The sequence below is a fragment of the Harpia harpyja genome, chromosome 22 (assembly GCF_026419915.1).
Source record: "Harpia harpyja isolate bHarHar1 chromosome 22, bHarHar1 primary haplotype, whole genome shotgun sequence".
Taxonomy (NCBI): Eukaryota; Metazoa; Chordata; class Aves; order Accipitriformes; family Accipitridae; genus Harpia; species Harpia harpyja.
The window spans coordinates 10,489,280-10,508,330 of NC_068961.1; the positions used below are offsets into that span (position 1 = coordinate 10,489,280).

At 43.2% G+C, this 19,051-nt stretch overlaps 1 protein-coding gene across 3 annotated transcripts in view; it reads left to right on the forward strand.

Moving 5' to 3' along the window:
* Window positions 1-7,448: 7,448 nt before the first annotated feature.
* CYFIP1 (cytoplasmic FMR1 interacting protein 1) overlaps window positions 7,449-19,051 on the forward strand; it is an 81,739-nt gene continuing 70,136 nt past the window's right edge. Inside the window, exon 1 of one of the 3 annotated variants that reach the window (XM_052774098.1) lies at window positions 7,449-7,464. The gene's annotated coding sequence lies outside the window, so the exon portion shown is untranslated. Of the gene's footprint in view, window positions 7,465-8,195; window positions 8,410-19,051 lie in introns of those variants that run through there. The other 2 variants (XM_052774099.1, XM_052774097.1) reach the window with 2 other exon arrangements.

Genomic DNA, 19,051 nt, shown 5'->3' on the forward strand with positions numbered 1-19,051 from the left:
GTGTGTTTCTGCTGAAAGCCGATCGGTAACTTAAAGTTTGAGGGCTGTTTCTGCAAGATAAATGAAGTATATTACTACCAACTGTGAGACTGTGGCTCACATTATAAAACTATTTTTTTTTCAGCTGTGAACAAATAATTACTATATATGAAAATGCATATTGGGTTTTGTGTTTGAACAGGAGATCTCAAAAGGTTCTTCCAAGTTATAGCCATAAAATGTTTTCAGGAAAAAGAATTTTTTTTTTTTTTAAAGTATAACACTGGGAAACTTTCTGCTGCCCTGTAGCATGTTTTTTTTTGTTTGTTTGACCGAGTTGAGTTTTTGCTTTAGAGAACATTATGTTTGTATTATCCTCTGCTACCACATGACACCCTTTTCCAAGTGGATGTTTTTTGTGGTAAGTGGACACCTATTAACAAAAGTAATTTGTACTTCCAGTTTACCATGACTGGTCCTCATTTGAGATTCCATGTTGTTTATTGCAAGCAGAGACAGTATATGTTCTTTATAAACTGTTTCTTGCTCACTCAGAGTAAAAAATGAATAGCATGCTAATAGTTTTAAAAGGCATACTTATACTAGAAATTTCAGTGCTTGTATGCACTGGTTCATTACTTTTTGAGTATATGTATGTCTTGTACACTGTGCTTTTAAAAAAATCTTAACAAGTGGTTGCTTTATTTCTCCTTTCTACACAGTGGTTACCTTCAGTGAAATTACTGCTTTTCATAGACTTACCTTAGATAATATTAGCTAGATATGGCAGAAAAAATCCTTCAATCATTCATGTTGTTGAAACTATAATTCCTAGTAAATCCCTTTGCAGATTTTACATATTTTATTTGAAAGACCCCATGCAAGTGAAAGATTTTGTTGTTTCACCCAATTTCCTGCTTAGGAATTAACTTTGTATTCTGCAGAGAGACTTCTGTGCATTTTGGAGGTGGGTGATGCCTGGACGCCATTTTTCAGCCAGCTTCAGAGCTTTGTTTGCTTTTCTGTCATCCCAAGAGCACAGTGGAAAATCTAGCTCTGGCAATGTTGGCCGATTCTAGTCACAGATGTCCTCCATGCTTAGCTTTTTGTGTGTCAGTAATACTCAGCTGACAAATTCCCTTGAATGAGTCTGTCTTATGGCATCCCTTTTTCTTTCTTTAAAACCACAGAAAAATAAGTCCTTTCTTTTAGTGTGCATGCCCTGTAATGCCACCAGGACCTTACCATCAGTCCCCTGGCAGTAGTTAAAATAGCTATTTACCTGTTTGGAAAAAAGAAGGCTTTTAGTGAGGTTTGAGGTATTTTATTTGCTCAAATTTCCTTGTAATGTTTTCTGATTTCTTTACAGAGCAGAGTTGTTACTTGGATTCTCTGCTGGGTCCATTCCTTCTGGACACTTTTTTTACTCTGTTTCCAAATTCACATTTTTATCAGTTATCTCTGAATTGATTTGAATCTTAACTTTAGGACACTCTTCCTCTTTGATGGAGGAGACCTAGCATTTGAGTGTGCTTTACTTGAACTTCTGGAATTTCAAGTAAGCAATTGCAGAGATGTTAGAAAAACAAGGCCTAATTTATTGTATGTTTGTATAGGCTTAAGGAGGTTCTGTCATAGTCTATTGTTTTGTAAATTGCCAAGTCTAGCTAAAGGAAAGCATAAAATAATACCCAGCAAAGCACGTAGAAACGGAACTTTCTAAGCAGGTATCTTCTAATTTAAAAATGTATTTTTAAAAAAGCCCACTAGGTGGCAGATTTTAAAATTTTAAAATTTTTTCTTGCTCTCTTTGGAAGCTCATGGCTGTTGCTTTCATATGTCAAAAGGCTAATCTATATTTAAATGAGAAAAGGCATGTGTTTTCCCCTAAATATGTCTGATCTAAAAAGCATAAAATAAGAAATAATTATTTTATAGTTTTAAAAAAAATTCTTGATTATGGAGAAGAGGATTTAATGAATTATTGAAGGAGAAGAAACATAATCTGGTTTACAGTCATAGCCAGATTATTCTGATACTAGAGAACTTGAAACTAGAAAGAGGAAAAAGATGTTTAGATCCTGGTCTCAGCCGTATTTTTCTGTTTTATGCTAAGGCACAAAAAGGCCTGCTTGGGTTTTTGAAACATGGAATAAGTACTGAAATGATGTACAAGGGAGAAGTGAATGGCTTTAAAAAGCAGCACTGATATGGCTGGAACAGCAAGCATGGATTTGGGCGCTTAGAAGTAAGGATTTGGTTAGGTGGTATTAGAGAAGATTATAATATTCACAGGAAGCTGTTATGTCTTGTCTAAATTCTTTGGAAAAGAACACACTGCATTATTGGATTCTCACAGCTTCATCTATACTTCACGTTGACCTTTATTTGTTCTTTTTAATTTCTGGGTGCATTCTCTCATAAAAGTCGCAGCATAGAAGCCCTCATCTATCTGGCTCAGTACTTTTCTTCCTTCTCCTTTTCTTTTCCTGTGGGCTGCTTTAATCTCTAGGCCACATTTTACCACAGATTCAGTAAATTCTCTAACGCTTTCTTTGCTCTTTAGTTTTAATAACCCCTAATTAACCACTAGGTCCTTGAGGACCTTTGCGTGCGTCAAGCTCTTGATATCAAAAAATTTAGCAACCAGTTGTCGATTGCATGGTTTCCGTGGTAGCATGATTAAAGATAGTATCTCTAAATTGCAGGCTGATTAAAAATATAAAAAAAAAATCTCTGACGTGCTTTTAAATCTTATTAACTGTAGAGATCTACAAATTTTCCACCTGTCTTCCTATACTCTTTTGCACACTTAGAGAAGAACCTTTCCTCACTGATACAATTCATATTTATTGGATTGTGCAGTGGCTTGTTGCTGCACTGTGCATTTATTGCTGGGAAGTCTGTAGGGGATCACAGGTCTTGGGGTCTATATAGCTAATAAAGTTACCAGCTTTAGAGGGGCAGGGCTGGGGTAAAGAGTGGGTGGGATGAATTGCCTAACATACGTGCCCTAGTTTCTGTATTGATGTCCTGCAGGAGCAAAATGAATGTAATTTATGATAGAATCAAGAAGGGATTTAATGCTTGTTCATGTCTGTCAGGGAGTTGGTGGGTGGACTCTGGTGTAGTTGGCGACACGGCGTGCAGCATTCTTGGAAAGCAGAGTGGGCGGATACGGGCCCATTATACAGATAAAGAGTTACACGGGCCCATGGTACAGATAGAGTTAAGTCCCTCTGAGTTAGCAACAGAACTTTTGTCTAGCATTTCAGGGAGCTGGAAAGCAGAACTAGGAAGCCTTCCGTGCTCAGATCCATTTGAGATAGTGGCATTCAGCACTAGGAGGGAAATGGGAACCAGAGCTGCATGTGTCATGATGTGCTAATGGGTATTTATGAATATGCAGTCCACTTGCTGCTGTCAGCTGTGCTCTTGGCAGCACATGTGCTCTTGGGGTAGGAATCTGGCTTTTCCTGGAGGTAGAGGTAGGTGTGGGTGACCAGGTCACTCTGCATTTGCATAAGGCATTGTGAAGCTGAGAGCTCCTGGTAGGAGTAGTGGTGGAAGTTATGTCTTTACGTAGCTGGCCAGGCCTGCTGCTGTGGGCAGGTTCTCACTTTCTGAGCTGGCTGCTCATTAAGACCTCTGAGACAGTTGCTGCTTTCTGCTTGGTCTCTTCTGCTTAAACTCTCCCAAGTGCTGTGCCCTTTACATAGGTGCCTGTCTCCTTCTGAGAGCTGAAACAATGGGTTTGCTATATGTGGTGTGGAAGCATATAATCTTTTTGTAGCCTTGCTGTGCTTTAAACCTTTTGCCGTGTCTGACAAACTTAAGTCTGTGCTGACTTCTTGTGTGAAAAATCTTGTCCAGTCCTTTAGAGTATGGACAGGTGGCTGATATGTTGCCAGAGGTTGGATTTAATTTTTGAACTGATTATAGACAATTACCTGTTTTCTTTCTTTGTAGTTTTGCATGATGTCCCATTCTTGGGGTCATTGTGGCCATTGCCTGTTGTGGCTTCATAAATACCTTTTTGTGTCAGGTCATGACAGTTTCCTGTGTTGCCTTACCTCCTTTCTGAGGATGAAAAGATCTCTGTGGACTCAGCAGGTAAAAAAAAAAAAAAAAAATTAATAGCTAGGTACGCTATTAAGCTTAATCACTAAAATATCTGAGTGGAAAGGTGCAAAACCAGAGAGTACATCAGTATCTTAGACATAGCAGACACCTCATGGCAGGACAACAAGATTCCTGTTGAAGCTCTCAGGCTGCTGTGGAATGGAACTCTTCAGTGGATTCCTGTGGGCTCCTGCAGAAGGTTTTCTTTCACTGACTTTGGATAAATATAATAAAGCCCAAAGAAGGAAATTAAAAATAAAATTAAAATAGCTGGAATTTAGGAAGTAGAATTGTGGGTGTCTATGGCTAGCATGGTGCCTTGAACAAAGGCTTTATGTAGTCTTCAGATGATCACATTAAGCTTGTTACTACTATATTGTCTTGGTGTTCATCTGGTTTAGGTGTAGGGTACATAAATTGCCAGGAGCTTGATACGTTAATGTTATAGATGTCACTAAAGATCATTGACAGGCATGGGTTAAATAACAGGTTTAAATAAATACCACCTAAGAAGGGGCTGTTTGAGATCCTAAGTGTAGCCATTGGCCTCATAAAAACCACATCTAACTTGCAGTGGATAGGAGATCAGTTAATGGCTTGATCAGGAGCCTGTAGATACATGTATCTTTAGCTTCGCTCAGAAGGCCCACGCTCAGTGGAGCAAGGGTAATTAAGAAGGATGGATAGAGTAGAGGGAGAAGCAGGTCATGGAGACCCACTGGATGCCTTTAGTCAAGGACTGTCATTGCAGTACTTAAATTGCACAAAAATGGAAAGAGCAGGGAGTTGTGAGGGCATTACAGAATTAAATCAGGCAGCTGGAATGGTGTGGTGTGGGCTCTTTTAAAATGGTTCTGATAAGCATGCCTCATGTTACATGAGAACATGGACATCAAGATGGTAAAATGCAATTGTCCTCTAATTCCAATATCGAATAATAGAAAAGCAACACAAATCTTGACTAGCTGCACATCATCATCATTATTTTTTATCTGACCCTATGGGTAGCTATAAACTTGAGTATGGGAATGTTGATAAAGAGCAGATTGCTCCAGCGGTGGGGAAGTAGCTCCTTCACCCACTCAATACCTTAGAAGGAGCATCGCAAGACCTGGGGCACCCGCCAGTCCTTAGGACAAGTTGTTATTGCTCGGACAGTATGGCGCCAGTTGGCAGCATCCTGCTTTCATGCAAAGCAGCTGCTCCTGGCACCAGGTGGCTTTTGGCAAGTACGGGAGCTGCAGTGGCAGTCTCGCACAGGAGCACTAAGAAGCGTCACCCATCTGGGGGCAAGCTGCTGTTGATCCGATGTTGCTGGGAGCTTTTGGCTTTACTTGGAGCAATTTCCCTGTCCTTGCCGCTCCATTGCATCTTGTTAACGGAGGTCTCTCTGCTGATGTAGGCCAAGTGGCTGCATTAGGACAAGGCTGTTCTGAATTTGCGCTCTCCCAGGACAAGGAAAGAAAACCAATCCTGCGTCACGAAGGTGAGTTATTTTTTACCGAGCTTGTTGCCCCAAGCAGTGTTTGTGGAAAAGGGCATAGGATGAACTGCATTGGACAGTATCAGCGGTCATTTTAGGAAGTGAAGCATCTGAACTGGTTGTGTTTTACAGTTTTGATTGAGCTGGCTTTAGAAGCTAGGCTGATAAGGAGCTGTGATGGGTGAAATTAATTCATTTGGTATATGCACTCAAAATACTTATGAATACATACAAAGTCAGAGAAGAATAAGCAGCCATATCCTAGAAAAGAAATTGTTTCATAGAAAAGACTATATTGCAGCACTGGGAAAAATATCACTGTGAAGATGTGTCTGTGATGGGATGAAATGGTAACAATAACATTTTGCATAATTTCTCCACAAGCCGTGGGAATTCTTGATGATAGGGAGTGGGTGGAATAATTGGATTAGAGAGTACATGAAATAATGAGAATTAGGGGGTTTAGCAACTTATTCCTGCTTTCCAAAGGCTTTCTTGTAGATGCTATTACAAAAAGGCTATTTAAGGAAACTTAATACAGTGGAAACTTGTTTGAAAAAAACAATAGATGAAGTAAAGGCCTAATTATTCTGTTCTCAGCACAAAAATCATTAATAGCACAGTGTCCCATTAACAGCTGTTGAAAACAGAGACCTAAAATTACGTAGTTTGCTGATGATTATTATGGAGGATTTTCAAGAGTAAATAAAATGTTGGATGTGACTTGAAGCAGTCAAATAAAAGCAAATAGGCTTTGAGGAAAAATTGGTTGGAAGTTCCCATTCTCTCAACTGACTGTAACCCCTACATATAGTAGGTTTGTGGATTCTGTCTGCCATAAAATAGTGGATGGAAAGAGAACAATCTTGATAAACTTTAGTGAAAAAGAGCTGGCAGTTTCATTAGATGAATCTTGAAGAAATAAAAGCAAAACAGAACTTGAAATGGGAGAACATTACATGGAAAAGGTAAGTGAAGTTTGAAATGAGCAAGTACGTACATGTTTGTTGTGTTTTACAGAAAAATAAGAGTGAGAGGTGGTCAACAGCCAATGGAAAATAGCCATTGTTGTTTTTTCTATTTTTAGTTTCAATCAACAGTGGCATTTCGGATACAAAAAAGACACGCCTGAGCACCCTCTGGAGGACACTTAAAAGGGTTTCCTACGGGATAGCCTTTGCTCCTTTAAGGTTAGTTAGGTCCTGCTGCGCTCTTTCCCTCGCCATCCTGTCAAAACTGTAACGTGGAAAAAAACCCAAGTGACCTGTTAACGCCGACCCCGGGGTCCCCAGGGCGCTGGATTTCCCTGCGGGGGCTCTCGCGGTGCTGCCGGGGGCACCCGGGCGCCGAATCGGACTTTCTCTGGTGGGTATACAAGTCCGACGGGGGGCACGGCCGTGTCACGTACAGAGCTGTCGTCTTCTAGATGGGTTTCCCCGTGCATACGGCACAGAAATGTCGCTTTCATTAAAAGCGAAGAGGCGGCTCGGGCCGTGGCAGTCGAGCAGGCAGCTCCGCCGCCTGCGGCAGCGCCGGGCCGGCTCCGGCTCCCCGGGCGGAGGAGGAGGAGGGGGAGGAGGAGGAGCCGGAGCCGGAGCCTGGCGGCGGGGAAGGGGCGGCAGGTTTGGGATGAGGCGGGAGGAGGAGGAGCTGGAGCGGCAGGAAGGGTGTTTCCCTGCGCAGCTCCCGGCTGAAGTGACTCAGACAGGAAACTCCCCGCCAGGCGCGGCCCAGGAGCGGAGCCGCCGGGCCGACGCGACCCTCGGCGGCGGCGGCGGAGGACACCGGACCGGACCGGACGGAGCCGAGCGGAGCCCCCGGGCGGGCGGACGGACAGACAGACGGGCCCCTCCCGCCGCCCGGGAGCCGGCGGCGAGCGGGTGAGCAGCGCTTCCCCGGGCCCGGGAGCGGCCTGCCCGCGGGGTGGGGGCCGTCCCGCCGGCGGCGGCGGCGACTCCCCCGCGTCGGCTGCGGCTTCGCCCCCTCCCCCATTTATAAACGCTTTCGCTGAGGTGCCGGACGGTTCCGCGCCCCTCTCGGTAGTGACCGTGAGCCCGATACGCTTATTTTTGACCTGTTTGTTCCCCCCGCTCTGTTTTCGGTGCCCCCCCCCCCCCCCCGGGGCTGACCCCCTCGCAGCAGGCTGCGGCCCGCCGAGCTGCGGGGCCGGGCCCGCCCCGCCGCGGGGCCTCCCCGGGGCCGCCGCGGGGGCTCCCGCTGCTCGGGCGGAGCCGGGCCCCGGGGTGCCCGGGCGTCGCCTCGGAGGCGCTGCCCTGGCGGGGCGGCGGGAAGGGAAGGGAAGGGATGGGATGGGATGGGAAGGGCCGTGCGGCGGCTCGGCTGTCGGCGACGGGCAGGTGGCCCTTCCTCCGCCCTCAGGCGGCCCTTCTTCCCTCAGGCGGGCCCCGCCAGTGGGCAAAGGCTCGGGGGGAGCTACCTAAAAGCCAATTTTAGTCTCTTCTTCGGGGTGCGGGGTCTGAATTGCGCTGCTCTCACGTGTAGCCCGTGTGTCTGCAACTCAGGGGTGGTCGGAGTTCTGCTCCCTAGGCTGTCCGGGAGGGGAGTAGGTGGGAAAAAATAAAAGTAAAAAGCCCTATGCAAGTTCGTCCCGCTCTTCAGTTAAAGGAGATGGTCTAGCGTCCGTCTGAGGACATAGAGTAACTTCCCCTTCAGGAAGCAGAGTTTGATCCAGTTAAAATAACTGCGCTGTAGTGAGAGCAGCAATGTAAGCATGAAACTCCCCAGATGGATGGTCTGGTACCCCGTCCCTCTCCTACCTGTCTCTGATGAGCAAAGAGATGCAGACAGACATGCACTTCATCTGTGTGAGTATTCCTGTAGTTCGATTAGCAGAGTTGCTGATGTCTTTGCCCTTCAGAAGGCTCTCATTGCCTTGATTTTTTTCCTGCGCCGTTTGATGACAGGTTTGAGTAGCATTTAGGCATGTAAATGGTTGTTTGTGCCAGGGAGGCTGTTAGGAAGAAGTTGTCTTTGTGGGATGTAGCCAATCTGCCTGAAGTGGTGGCTGGAGAGAGCACATTGGAGGGGGTGGAAAGCTGTCTGGAGGAGTTGCTGCTTAATTAGAAGATCATACCACGCTTTGCTGTAAACTGTGGGAAATGGAGAGCTTAGGCTAATGAGCAACTCCAGTCTTTATTGCATTCCAGTTACTTATTTGCCGTAACTTTATTACAGTAAACTTACTGAACACGTACACATGCAGCGTTGCTGGTTAGTGTGTTTTTCAAAGTGGAACTTCTAATAATACTATAATGTAATTCTGCGATCTCTGGATTATGTTTATATTAATTGCACTTACAGAAACTGTTTTAAGCTCAAACCGAGTATCTCTGAGATAGCTAGAAAACGAATTGCTAGTCCTTACTTACGTGTTCTGGTCCTTGGCTTTATTTAAGTCCTACTTTTACCTTTTGAAAACTCTTTTTTTTTTTTTTTTTTTTTGCATTTGTAAACACAGAGTTTCTCCTGATCTAATGTAAAAGGCTCTTTAAGCATTCCCAGACAACTGGTCTGTGAAGTCGGGCTGGTGTAGGCAGCCAGTGTCTCCGTAGCTGCCGGGAACGAGGAGGAGGAATCTGGAAGCAGCCTGTACAGCACTGGGGTACAGCAGGAAGCCTTAGTCCCAGTATTGTCAAAGCTTGCTCGGCTTGCTCTCTAAGAAACGTATAGTAGTCTTTCTCTGCAGCAGCTTAGAATTTTTTTTTTAAATTTTTATATATTTTTTAGTAAAGGACAGTGAGATTGAAGGAATATCTCAATTGTACTTTGTGGTTTTCAGATTGCTACACCTAATTTAATTATTTATTTCTTTAGAGAATAAACCTCTTGGAATCTTAAACATATACCCACCTCACCCCCCAAACTGCCCTGCTGAAGATGAGTAAGACTTCATGCATTTTATTTACAGACCTTGGGTTTGGTCAATTCCTGTTGAGGGTCCTAATGAGAAGAGTGGAGTGGTGTTTGAAATGTGTTCAGCAGTATTAACATAAAACTGATTCTCACTTAATAGGTATCACAATACTTAAACCTAAGTGGAGCTGAATTACATAAGTTGTTTAATAAAAAAAATAAATCTATATTCTAAGAAAGGGAACGTTCCACAAACAATCCAGACTTTTGAGTTCTTAACTTCTGAATGTATGACTTAAAAAAACTGGTAGTCCTTTAGTGATGTACCTGTAGTATCTAAAGCGTTCATTAACAAAATTCTTGTTTCTTCAGTTTACCTTGGGTGGAAATCAGCCCCTGGGCTTGAACCCACAAGTTCTCTTGACCCATTACACAGACTTTAAAGTGTAATTAAATAATTAGCAGCTATCTGTTCCAGCTGTGTGTTTTGTGTTAGAAGTTTGTCTGATATACTCCTTAGATTTGGGTTAGTGCTTTGTTTATTCATTCTGCGAGAGAGGTGTTTTGGAAGGTGGCTTGTTCCTGAGGGTAGGTTTCACAATCTTGTCATAAGTCTCTTCTCAGAATCATCTGATTTTTGTTTTTAATTTTTTTCTCAAAGATTTCCAAGATATTTAGGCTGAGGTGGAAGCTTCAGGGTAGTTGGGTTTGAGCTGCAAAGTTGGAACAAAAAGATGGAAAAAAAAAAATCCCCACAAAGCTCATTTTCTTGGATTCAGTTTTATTCACCCTTTGGCCTGAAAGCTGCTGGAATTGCTTGCAATGCTATACAAGAGAAAATTAATTTTAGTATAATTTCCACATGTATTTATGTGTGCATCAAGACGATTTCATTTTACAGCTGTTGCTCTACATTCTCGGGGCAAGTTCTTCATGTGGTTCCTTTGCTGTACCAACAAGTAAAGTAAACTTTAATGTAGGGCGGTGTGTTATACTATAGTGAATCAGAAGTCAGCCATATGATTGACTTCACTTCTCTTGAAACAGTGACAGTGTGAGTTTCTGAATTTTTATTGTTTATATGTTTTTAAATAGCTGTAGTTACTATGGCAAGCCCCAACTTAATAAGCAATTATTCTTGAACCAAATTAAGTGCCTGTTTACCTAGGGATGCTGCAGGAGCTTGACACAACCCAAGCATGAATGGCCGGTGAAGTGGTTCGGGTGGATCCATCCATGCACTTGGGAATGTGATTCATTTAAACAGTCCTCAGCTTCCATGTGGACATGCTCTCAGCTAAGTCACACAGAGAGGGAGTAGTAAATATAACAGATTTGGAAACTATGGATATTTAGAACATATACCTTGTTACAAGTGGCCTCTGACAGACCTTATTCTTGCAGGGCATTTTGTTAGTTTTTGGCTACATTGTTATTTGAATACATATCAAATGAAAACCACCTGCTTTTATCTTTTTTTTTGTGCATGTGTGCAGATCTGACACGGTAATATGAAAGAAGGACGTTTCAACATTGTGAAATATGATTGTATACCTACAAAAACTTACTGAGAACTTAGTAATGGTACTTATATTTTAAGCTACAGACATCAGTTTAGGATTCTTCTTTACTATACATCTGCCTTTAGAAGCTGACGTTTGTAGGTCTCAGGGGTACACTTTGCTGTGTAATACTGATAAGTGAGAGTGTGTATTGATTTGCTTGGTTTAAGGTGTAATTCCATTAATCCACATCACCTGCCTCTCTAGTGGTAAAATTAATGTATGATGCATTGATGAGACTTGCTACAGGAAGGTAGAGGGTGCAAAATAGCAGATAATCTTTCTATCTCTTGGCACCAAAAATGCTGTAACTCATCTTTTGGGTAGCTCCTTATCTCTGGTAAACACATCGGCAAAAAACCTCTGAAGCTTGTTTTCTTCATAGGACTTAAAAGATTTTCTCTGTGTCAATATGTACTGTTTGTTCTCTACCTCTATTATGTCTATAAATTCATAAATGTGTGCGTTGTGGAAAAAATCCTGTCTTCAAACAGTTCAGTGTTTTGGGGGGAAAAGTGGCAGTCTTGGACTTCTAACTGTAAAAAGTAGGGTTGTGGTAAAGGTGGGTATGGTAGAAATAATTGTCAGGCACTTGCCACCTCAGTAGAAACCCTGCTCCCCTCGGGCTGACCGTCAGCAGGACAGCAAGTGAATTTATAGCTGTGTAACCTTTCTAGAGAAGCTGTTGTGGGAGAGGCGATTTAAGGTTGTGGGGAGCAGAGTTGAGGTCAGATCTGGCTGGGGGTGCTGGGGAGGGAGCCCAGCTCTCCAAGCCTTCCCGTTTGGGAGGTGGATGTCCCTGCTCCCGGGGATAGCTAGGAGCAGCACTTGTGCCCTGCTGCCATATCCCTTCCCCACGTCTTCTGTAGCTGCTTCATTCTGCCAGACCTCTGCTTCTGCTGGCCGGGACCCCAATGGGGCATCGATCGCATGGCCTGGTGAGGCACTGAGCTCAGGGAGGGCTCCTGGGGTGGAAATCCCTTTGTAGCTAAATGAGCGGCTTGCTGGGCACTCCCTGTGTGGAACTTACCCAGCTGTGGTCTGCCAGGTGTGGATTTGCAGTTCTCCAAGTCATGCTGTGAGGTCCCTGTCAAACACTTCTCGATAACCAGAGAGAAGTAAAGGTGAACATGGTGGTACAAGGAGCTTTTGGAGGTGCTTGCTTTATGCACTACAGGTATACAGGAGATTTGTTTCCAGGGTTTAGATGAAAATATGGTAGTGCTGTTTGTCACTTTAAAATACTTTAATTCTGATAGGGACATGAACACTTTGTTGGCAGGAAATAAAAATGCTATAGACCTGAACTTGATTTATAGTCTTCTTTCAGTATAGCTCTAATTATTTTAAGTGGGTTCACTGACATATATTAAATCAATAAGGAGAGTACACTGCATTATACATTCTGAATGTGAAGTTCAGGTGAACTGTCGTGACACATTTCTCAAGATAGATGTGGATGCTTCTCAGGTGATATCAGAAGTAAAGCTTTTGATGAATTTTCACTGAAACTGCATATTTTCATGTATTGTATAAAAATGAATGTTACAGATGATGAGCTGTTTTAGAGGAAAAAGAAGGCTTAAGAAACTAAAAGCTATTTGCTTATTTCTGTTTTCTCTTCCACCCTGTCCTGCAGTATTTCCTTAATTTTTTAAGAGAACTATTAAATTATGACTTGCTTTTTGCCTGATTCTCCCCCTCCTCCCTGAAATGCACAGTGGTACACTTTTTTTAACAGCTTCTGAAGCCTGTTTTTTAAAAATACTGTAATTTTGCAAATTGTACTGAGTTGGATATTTAGTAAAAAGCTACTTCTAGGCATGAATAGTACAAATTTGCCTAAAGTATCTTCCAACTTATTTTTCAGATAAAGCAGTGTAATTTTTTTTTTTCTTAAATGAAAGTTGAGAGAATTGTATTGTTGATTTACTAAGTACTTACAGGTAGAGGGAAGAAGTGGGAATGACAGCACACAGCCTCTGTTTCAAAGAGTCATTGTTACTGAAGCCTTTGTTCACTTGTTAAAATAAGGCAGTGCCGAAGCCAGAGCTTCAGCTGCACGTTTGCGCTGAAAAAACCCGCTGGATATAATTAACGGCTGTCATGTCATGGGGGGGCATATACTGTAAGACAGAGCTGGATGCATCATGCAAAGGCGCTGCAGAAGGGAGTCTTGGGGGGCTGCCCCTACCTGGGCAGCTGTCCCCAAGCAGTGCTGTGGTCCCCGCAGGCAGGGACTGCTGCCGGGCGGGCTCCACCAAGAAGCGGTAAGGCTGACCCTGGAGCAACCACGTCTGGAACTGGGCTCAGGAAGAGAGTGCTATCCTCCCCTCCCCTGAGAAAACAATGTTTTCTTCTTTATTTCTCCCCAGTCTTGTGAAATGAAAGTACAGTTCAAGAACTCACGTGCCTAAATTAACAGTTTGTCTAAGGCTGAGGGGTTGTATTGTTGCTTAGATTGAAATCTGAAGACTCCAGACTTGTCTTTCTCTCGATCTTTGTGGCTCATCTCCCTCACCTGTAACATGACAGACTGGTGCTCAGCCCACCATCCACTGCTCCTTTCAGCATATGCACACAGGTGTGCCCTTTTTGATTAAACTAACAGCAGTCCCTCCACAAAGGACAACCAACCAAACCCATGTTGAATAGGCATGAGCATGAGCAATCTGTGACGGTAGTCTTTCTGCAGGATGAAAGGTGTTGTGTCTGAGCAACACCAGGCTAACTCCATGTGCACATGCTGTCTCCTCTCTGGGGTGGTTATTGCTCTTCCTGCTTCCTTCCTCGTTCTTGCAGAATCCTTCCACCGGGAATCTTATCTTTGCTAAGAAATGAGAGAGCTTTTCGCAACTGCTGAACATGCCATAAGCACTGTGCTTTAGTGCTTAGCTTCTGTGCTAAGCTTTATTCTTGCCCAAAGCAATGCTGTTCAGTATTGCTTCCCAACACACCCATGCAGCAGCAGGAAGAATCAGAAACAGAAGCATGGAAGAAATGCGCATTGAGGACAGCTGCAGGAGATAACAGCAGCAGCACAGCAAAATGGCCAAAGCAGCAAAACAAGAAGATTAAACAGCGGAGGGGAGGAGTGAACTGAGGAAAAGTGTGAAAGGAGTGAGAGGAAAAGAACATGAAAAAGAGAAGGGGAGTGAGTCAAGAAGCAATAAGAACTGAAGTTGAAGGACAAGCAAAGTGTAAGTTGCAGCTGGTGCAACTCAAAGATATAATATCAGGGAGTATTAATGGGGTGAGACAAATGTAGCAAACAGATCTCAGCACACCTAACCTAGAAAGAGACAACAGTTAAATCTTTAACTTCATTCCAGCCTGAAGTGAGGCCAAATATTGCAGAAGAGTTTTTAATATGTATGTAAGTTTAAGATTAATACATTTTTCCCATGTTCACTTGGAACTAACTCAGCTCTATAAGAGTTAATTAGTAAATCAGCACAAACCCCCTCAGCCATCTAGCCCCACCAATAGCAGTTTTTTAATTTTATATTGGCAACTTAGATCTTGGGCTTCAGGCTTAGGTACACAGATAAAACAAACCAAGCAAAACCCCTCTGAATTCTTGTGGCACAAGTGCCATTGCAGAGGGGGTTGCATGCTGCAGACCAAGCTGCAGTGACAGGCCTTCCCTCCTTGCTTGCATGCATGGGATGCCTTTGGAGCAAACTTTACAGGGTAAGGCTTCTCCCATATCGTCATAATGGATTCTCAAATAAAACGAGTGGGGATGAGCAGAATCAGTTTCCCATTGTGAAAGCATGTGCATTATGCTGCACTTGAGATCCATGCATGGGGATAGCGTATGACCTTATGTTTTATCATCAGGAAGTTGCATCTCTCCTCCAAAGCTTCAAGATGTGGAATGGTACTGCAGGTGCATAGTACTAGCCAGGCTGCCTATCAAAATACCTGGTGATTACTTGCTGCATTGTCCACTGCAGGTGCTGCTGCTGTAAAATTAGTACGTGCTCATCCATGTGCTACTGCTGGCTGCTAACACTGCAGGAAAAGATAAACCCACTCCTGTGCTAACTTGCTAGCAAGAATATGGTGACTCCAGCCTTGTGCTATGATATGGGAGTGCTAGGGTTACACGATGTTCTCTAATTGTGGAAGAGGTTTCTTACTGATGCTTTAGAAGGGAGTAGCTAGTAGACCTGCACCTGGTGCCAGGCATCAAGAAAGGTGATTCTGTCCTACCCTGGCTCACCAGTCTTGATGTAGGCTTTGTCCAAAGAGCCTGAGAGTTCCCATTCATAACCTGTTGTGATGATAGTAGAATGTCAGGCCTTCCTGTCATTCGAAATGTGCTTGAATTAGTCCAGGACATTGGAAGAGAATGCCTATAGTTACTTGACAAGCATGACCGATTGTCATCTGAGCGCTGGTGGTCAGTGTGTCAGCGAGCCATTTCAGCTACACGACAGCATCATTAGCAGCAGTGTCCTCCTGACCTTCATTATCTTGTGGGAGGGAGGGAGGAAGGAACAGTATGGAGTCATGAAAGCATGGCTTTTAGGTTGCATTAATGGTGCTGCTGTTGCTTACTGAAGTAGCTGATACTGCACAGAATTTGGTTTTTGAGGTGATAAAACAGGTGTATCACTGAATGCTTGAAGCTTGGTTGCACAGTTATAGCATAGGTATTGCTTGTGTAAAGAGATGGGGATTGCTTGTTGTGATGTTTCCTTGCAGGAGACAGAAGCTGGACAGGTAGCAATGTAGGCTACCTTAATGAAGAAGGTTGCATGAAAAATTCACACGTGACTGAACACAAAGAGCTTTTAGTTTGGGAAGTTCAGATTTTCTAAAAAAAAAAAAAAATTATTTTTATATATATATAATTTCTGTGCTTTAGCCTTACATTTTCCCCCAAATCTGTGGCTGCTCTTGGAAGCCTGCTTCCCCCCCTGCACCCCTCCAATGGCAGGGCAAAGCAGTTAATGTAAGCCACACCGCCCTGTAGGAGTCTAATACTAAATTAATTTTTTCCATTATGTGGCCATTCTTCTGGGACTTGCTATGGTGCTGGGATGGGATAATTCAGTGCTGGAACTTTTGTTTTCTCTTTTACACCTCTTGAGCCTTCTTTTATTCCAATCACAGATGTATTTTTGAAAGCTTAACAGTATGTCAAATCTGTTGCACAAAAGACTGTCAGCTGCTGTTTGCTTTCTTCTGTCTTTTACTTTAATCAGGCAGGCCAGTAAATGATGTGAAAAGCATTTTTCTTTGCTCCTTCAGCTTATGCAAATGTGTTGCTTAGGAACGAAGAGGAGCTCCAGTCCCGAAAGGAACATCTTACACTGATCCCCTTGGCAAAAAGGCGGATTGTGCCGACCAGAGTGCAGAAAAAGAGCATTCAAACGGGGAAGATCCAGCACATTGCTGTTCTCTGAAGTACTTTAGTTATCAGTCTGTTAAAATGTTTTCTGCTCAGCCTGAATTGATAGGTATGCAGTTGAATAGCTGAGGCTTTTGAAGTTTAATTAAAATAGAACTAAAAGGGAATTTTTGAGAGACATCTTGGAGGCTTGAAAGAAAAGTGAATATTATAGTAATCACTGTGCTGTTCTTGGAAGAGAAAATCCATTCCTTTTGTTAGCTCTTCCCTTCACAAGGGCTTTTTGTGATCAGGGTCTCACAGTTAACCGGAGTAGGAACATTACACAGAATACTGAATCAAATTTTCTTCATAGAAAAATGATTTACTTGATTTTCTGCAAGCCAGTAACATAGAAGAATGACACAGTGGAACAGAAGAAACCTGAAAATGTTGTGTTGCTATAGGGATAAAACTTGAACTTCTGCTGCTGTGCAGACCAAGCCTATTCCTGGGGGAATGTTGTCATTAGTTCCCATGGAGTTCACTGAGATTGGTCCCATAGACCCTGGTTCAGCAGGCCGTTCAATCATCTTTTTAAATTTATCTCTATTTTAATTTCTTTCCTTCTATGCATGGACTGTGGGATGCCTTTGTTCCTCCTTTTTGAAGGATATGCTTCTCTTCTCCCTCTTTAACTGTTGTACATAGGATTTTCCTGATTTTCATCGTGGTATTCTGTCCTGTAAAGTAGGGTAAGCTTTGCCTTATTTATTTATTTATGTATTTATTTATTTATTTGTGCATGTTTTAAAAAGTCAAAACAACTCATGTGGATACATATTGCAATTCATGGTTTGCATGGCAATGGTAATCTTCAGTATCCATGCCAGGCTTGAGATTTTGTTTTAATTTAAGATTCAAAGATGCTTTTGCAGACTTAGGAAAGAAGAGGGGCAATGTCAAAGGAAGTGCTGTTTAAAGTGCAGACAGACTTCCTCTTTGTCTTATTTTGAGCCTGGGAACATGTACAAGCACTTGGAGGTCAAATGTGTCTGTTTAAAAGCAAAATGAAAAAATGTGTCCGGTGAACTACAAAAAGGCACGGGGCAACCCTTTCCAATGCCTGTTTTCAGTCAAATGAAACAGTGTTCTCATCTGCAAAGTCATAAAATATTCTGTAATCCAGCAATTTTTTGTTAGTCATTTAAACTCCACTTTAATTATCTCACTCTTTGGCATGATCTTTCTCCATTTTTTTGGATATGAAATAATTTTTTCCACTTACAAATTCCAGTGTTTTGAGATCTTTTTGTGTTATGTAGAGCATGGTCTTACCAAAAACAATTCCCTGAACATCCCCAAACACTTCTGCTTCCTTGGGCTGTACTCTCACGCTAATATTTGCATGTGTTTTATTGGTGTTGGATGTACCCTAGTTTCAAGAGTTACGTGGTACAGGGTGCAACTGTGGCCCATTCTGTGCAGCAGAGGTGGGCTGTGCTGCAGCATCTCTTCTTGCCCCACTTGTGCAATTGCACTAGCATGTTGCTGAACATACTGTGGTAACTTCTCCCACAGTGGAGAGAGAGAAAGAAACTGTGCTCAAGCGGGTCAGGCTTTGCTGATCCCAGCTCAGAGTGTGGCGTGTGGCCCCTGGCTGCCAGCTGCAGCCCAGAACTGCTGATCCAGCCTTTTGTGACCGGGGGCCCCAACCTCTCCTCTTGAGCAGTGGGAACTTGTCTGGCAGTTATGGTGGCCATAGGATATGTTTTTCCTAAACTGTTTCAGGCTGTTGGAAGTGTAACTGTCTGCATTTTGAGTGGTTCCACGCTTCTTTTAAACTTCAGGTTTTCTTGGAGCTTGTGGTTAAATGACTGAAAATATAAGCTTTGGAGAATTTCTTAATTTTGGTTTTTTGGGATGTATATTTAAGATACTGGTGTCAGAGAATGGAGAAGTAAATGAGTCCCTGTGATTTGACCCATAGGGTTTGTAAAAATGAAGAATTTATGATAATTTCAGTGCTTAGCCCTCTCTTTTGCACCTGAATGGTGACTTTGTTTTATGCTTTCTTCCCGGAAAAGCACTTGCACTCTTGTGTTTCCCTGTGCCCTGTTGCTTTTCATTAATTACCGTGGGAGGTTAGCCAGAGCTGCTGCTTCTCTGACTCTTCTCACCCTGAGATTCAGCATGGCTTAACTCTTTGCCCATTTAGCTCTTCCCGCCTGCCTGGCCAAGTGTGGCTGGAGGTGGTGGGGTGTGTGTTTAGGGCAGGGAGGGAGGGGGTCTGTCAAGAGAGAAAGCAGCAGTAGGTGGGCTGCTCTGAAGAGGATAGGACCTCAGGAGGGGTTTGCTCTGCTGTCGCTGCTGTGGGGACAGCCTAGGCAGCTGGTGGTTCGTTCAGGAGCAGATGGGACGTGCCTCATTTTTCAGCACCCATTTTCAGAGTCCATCCGAAAAGTGGGATAAACGAGTGGAGGAAAGTAATCTCATCCACCACTTTTTCATCTACCACTACTAGGTTACTGCAGCCCTTCATGCCAGGGCAGCTTGAGGACCCAACTGAACCCAGCTGAGCAAAGACACTTGTTTTACTCTCAGACTGCTGGGGACATTCTGGTAATTCAGCTGAAGTTAAGCTGAAAAAAGCGCAGATCCTTTACGTTGTCTCTTTCATACTTCTTTTTT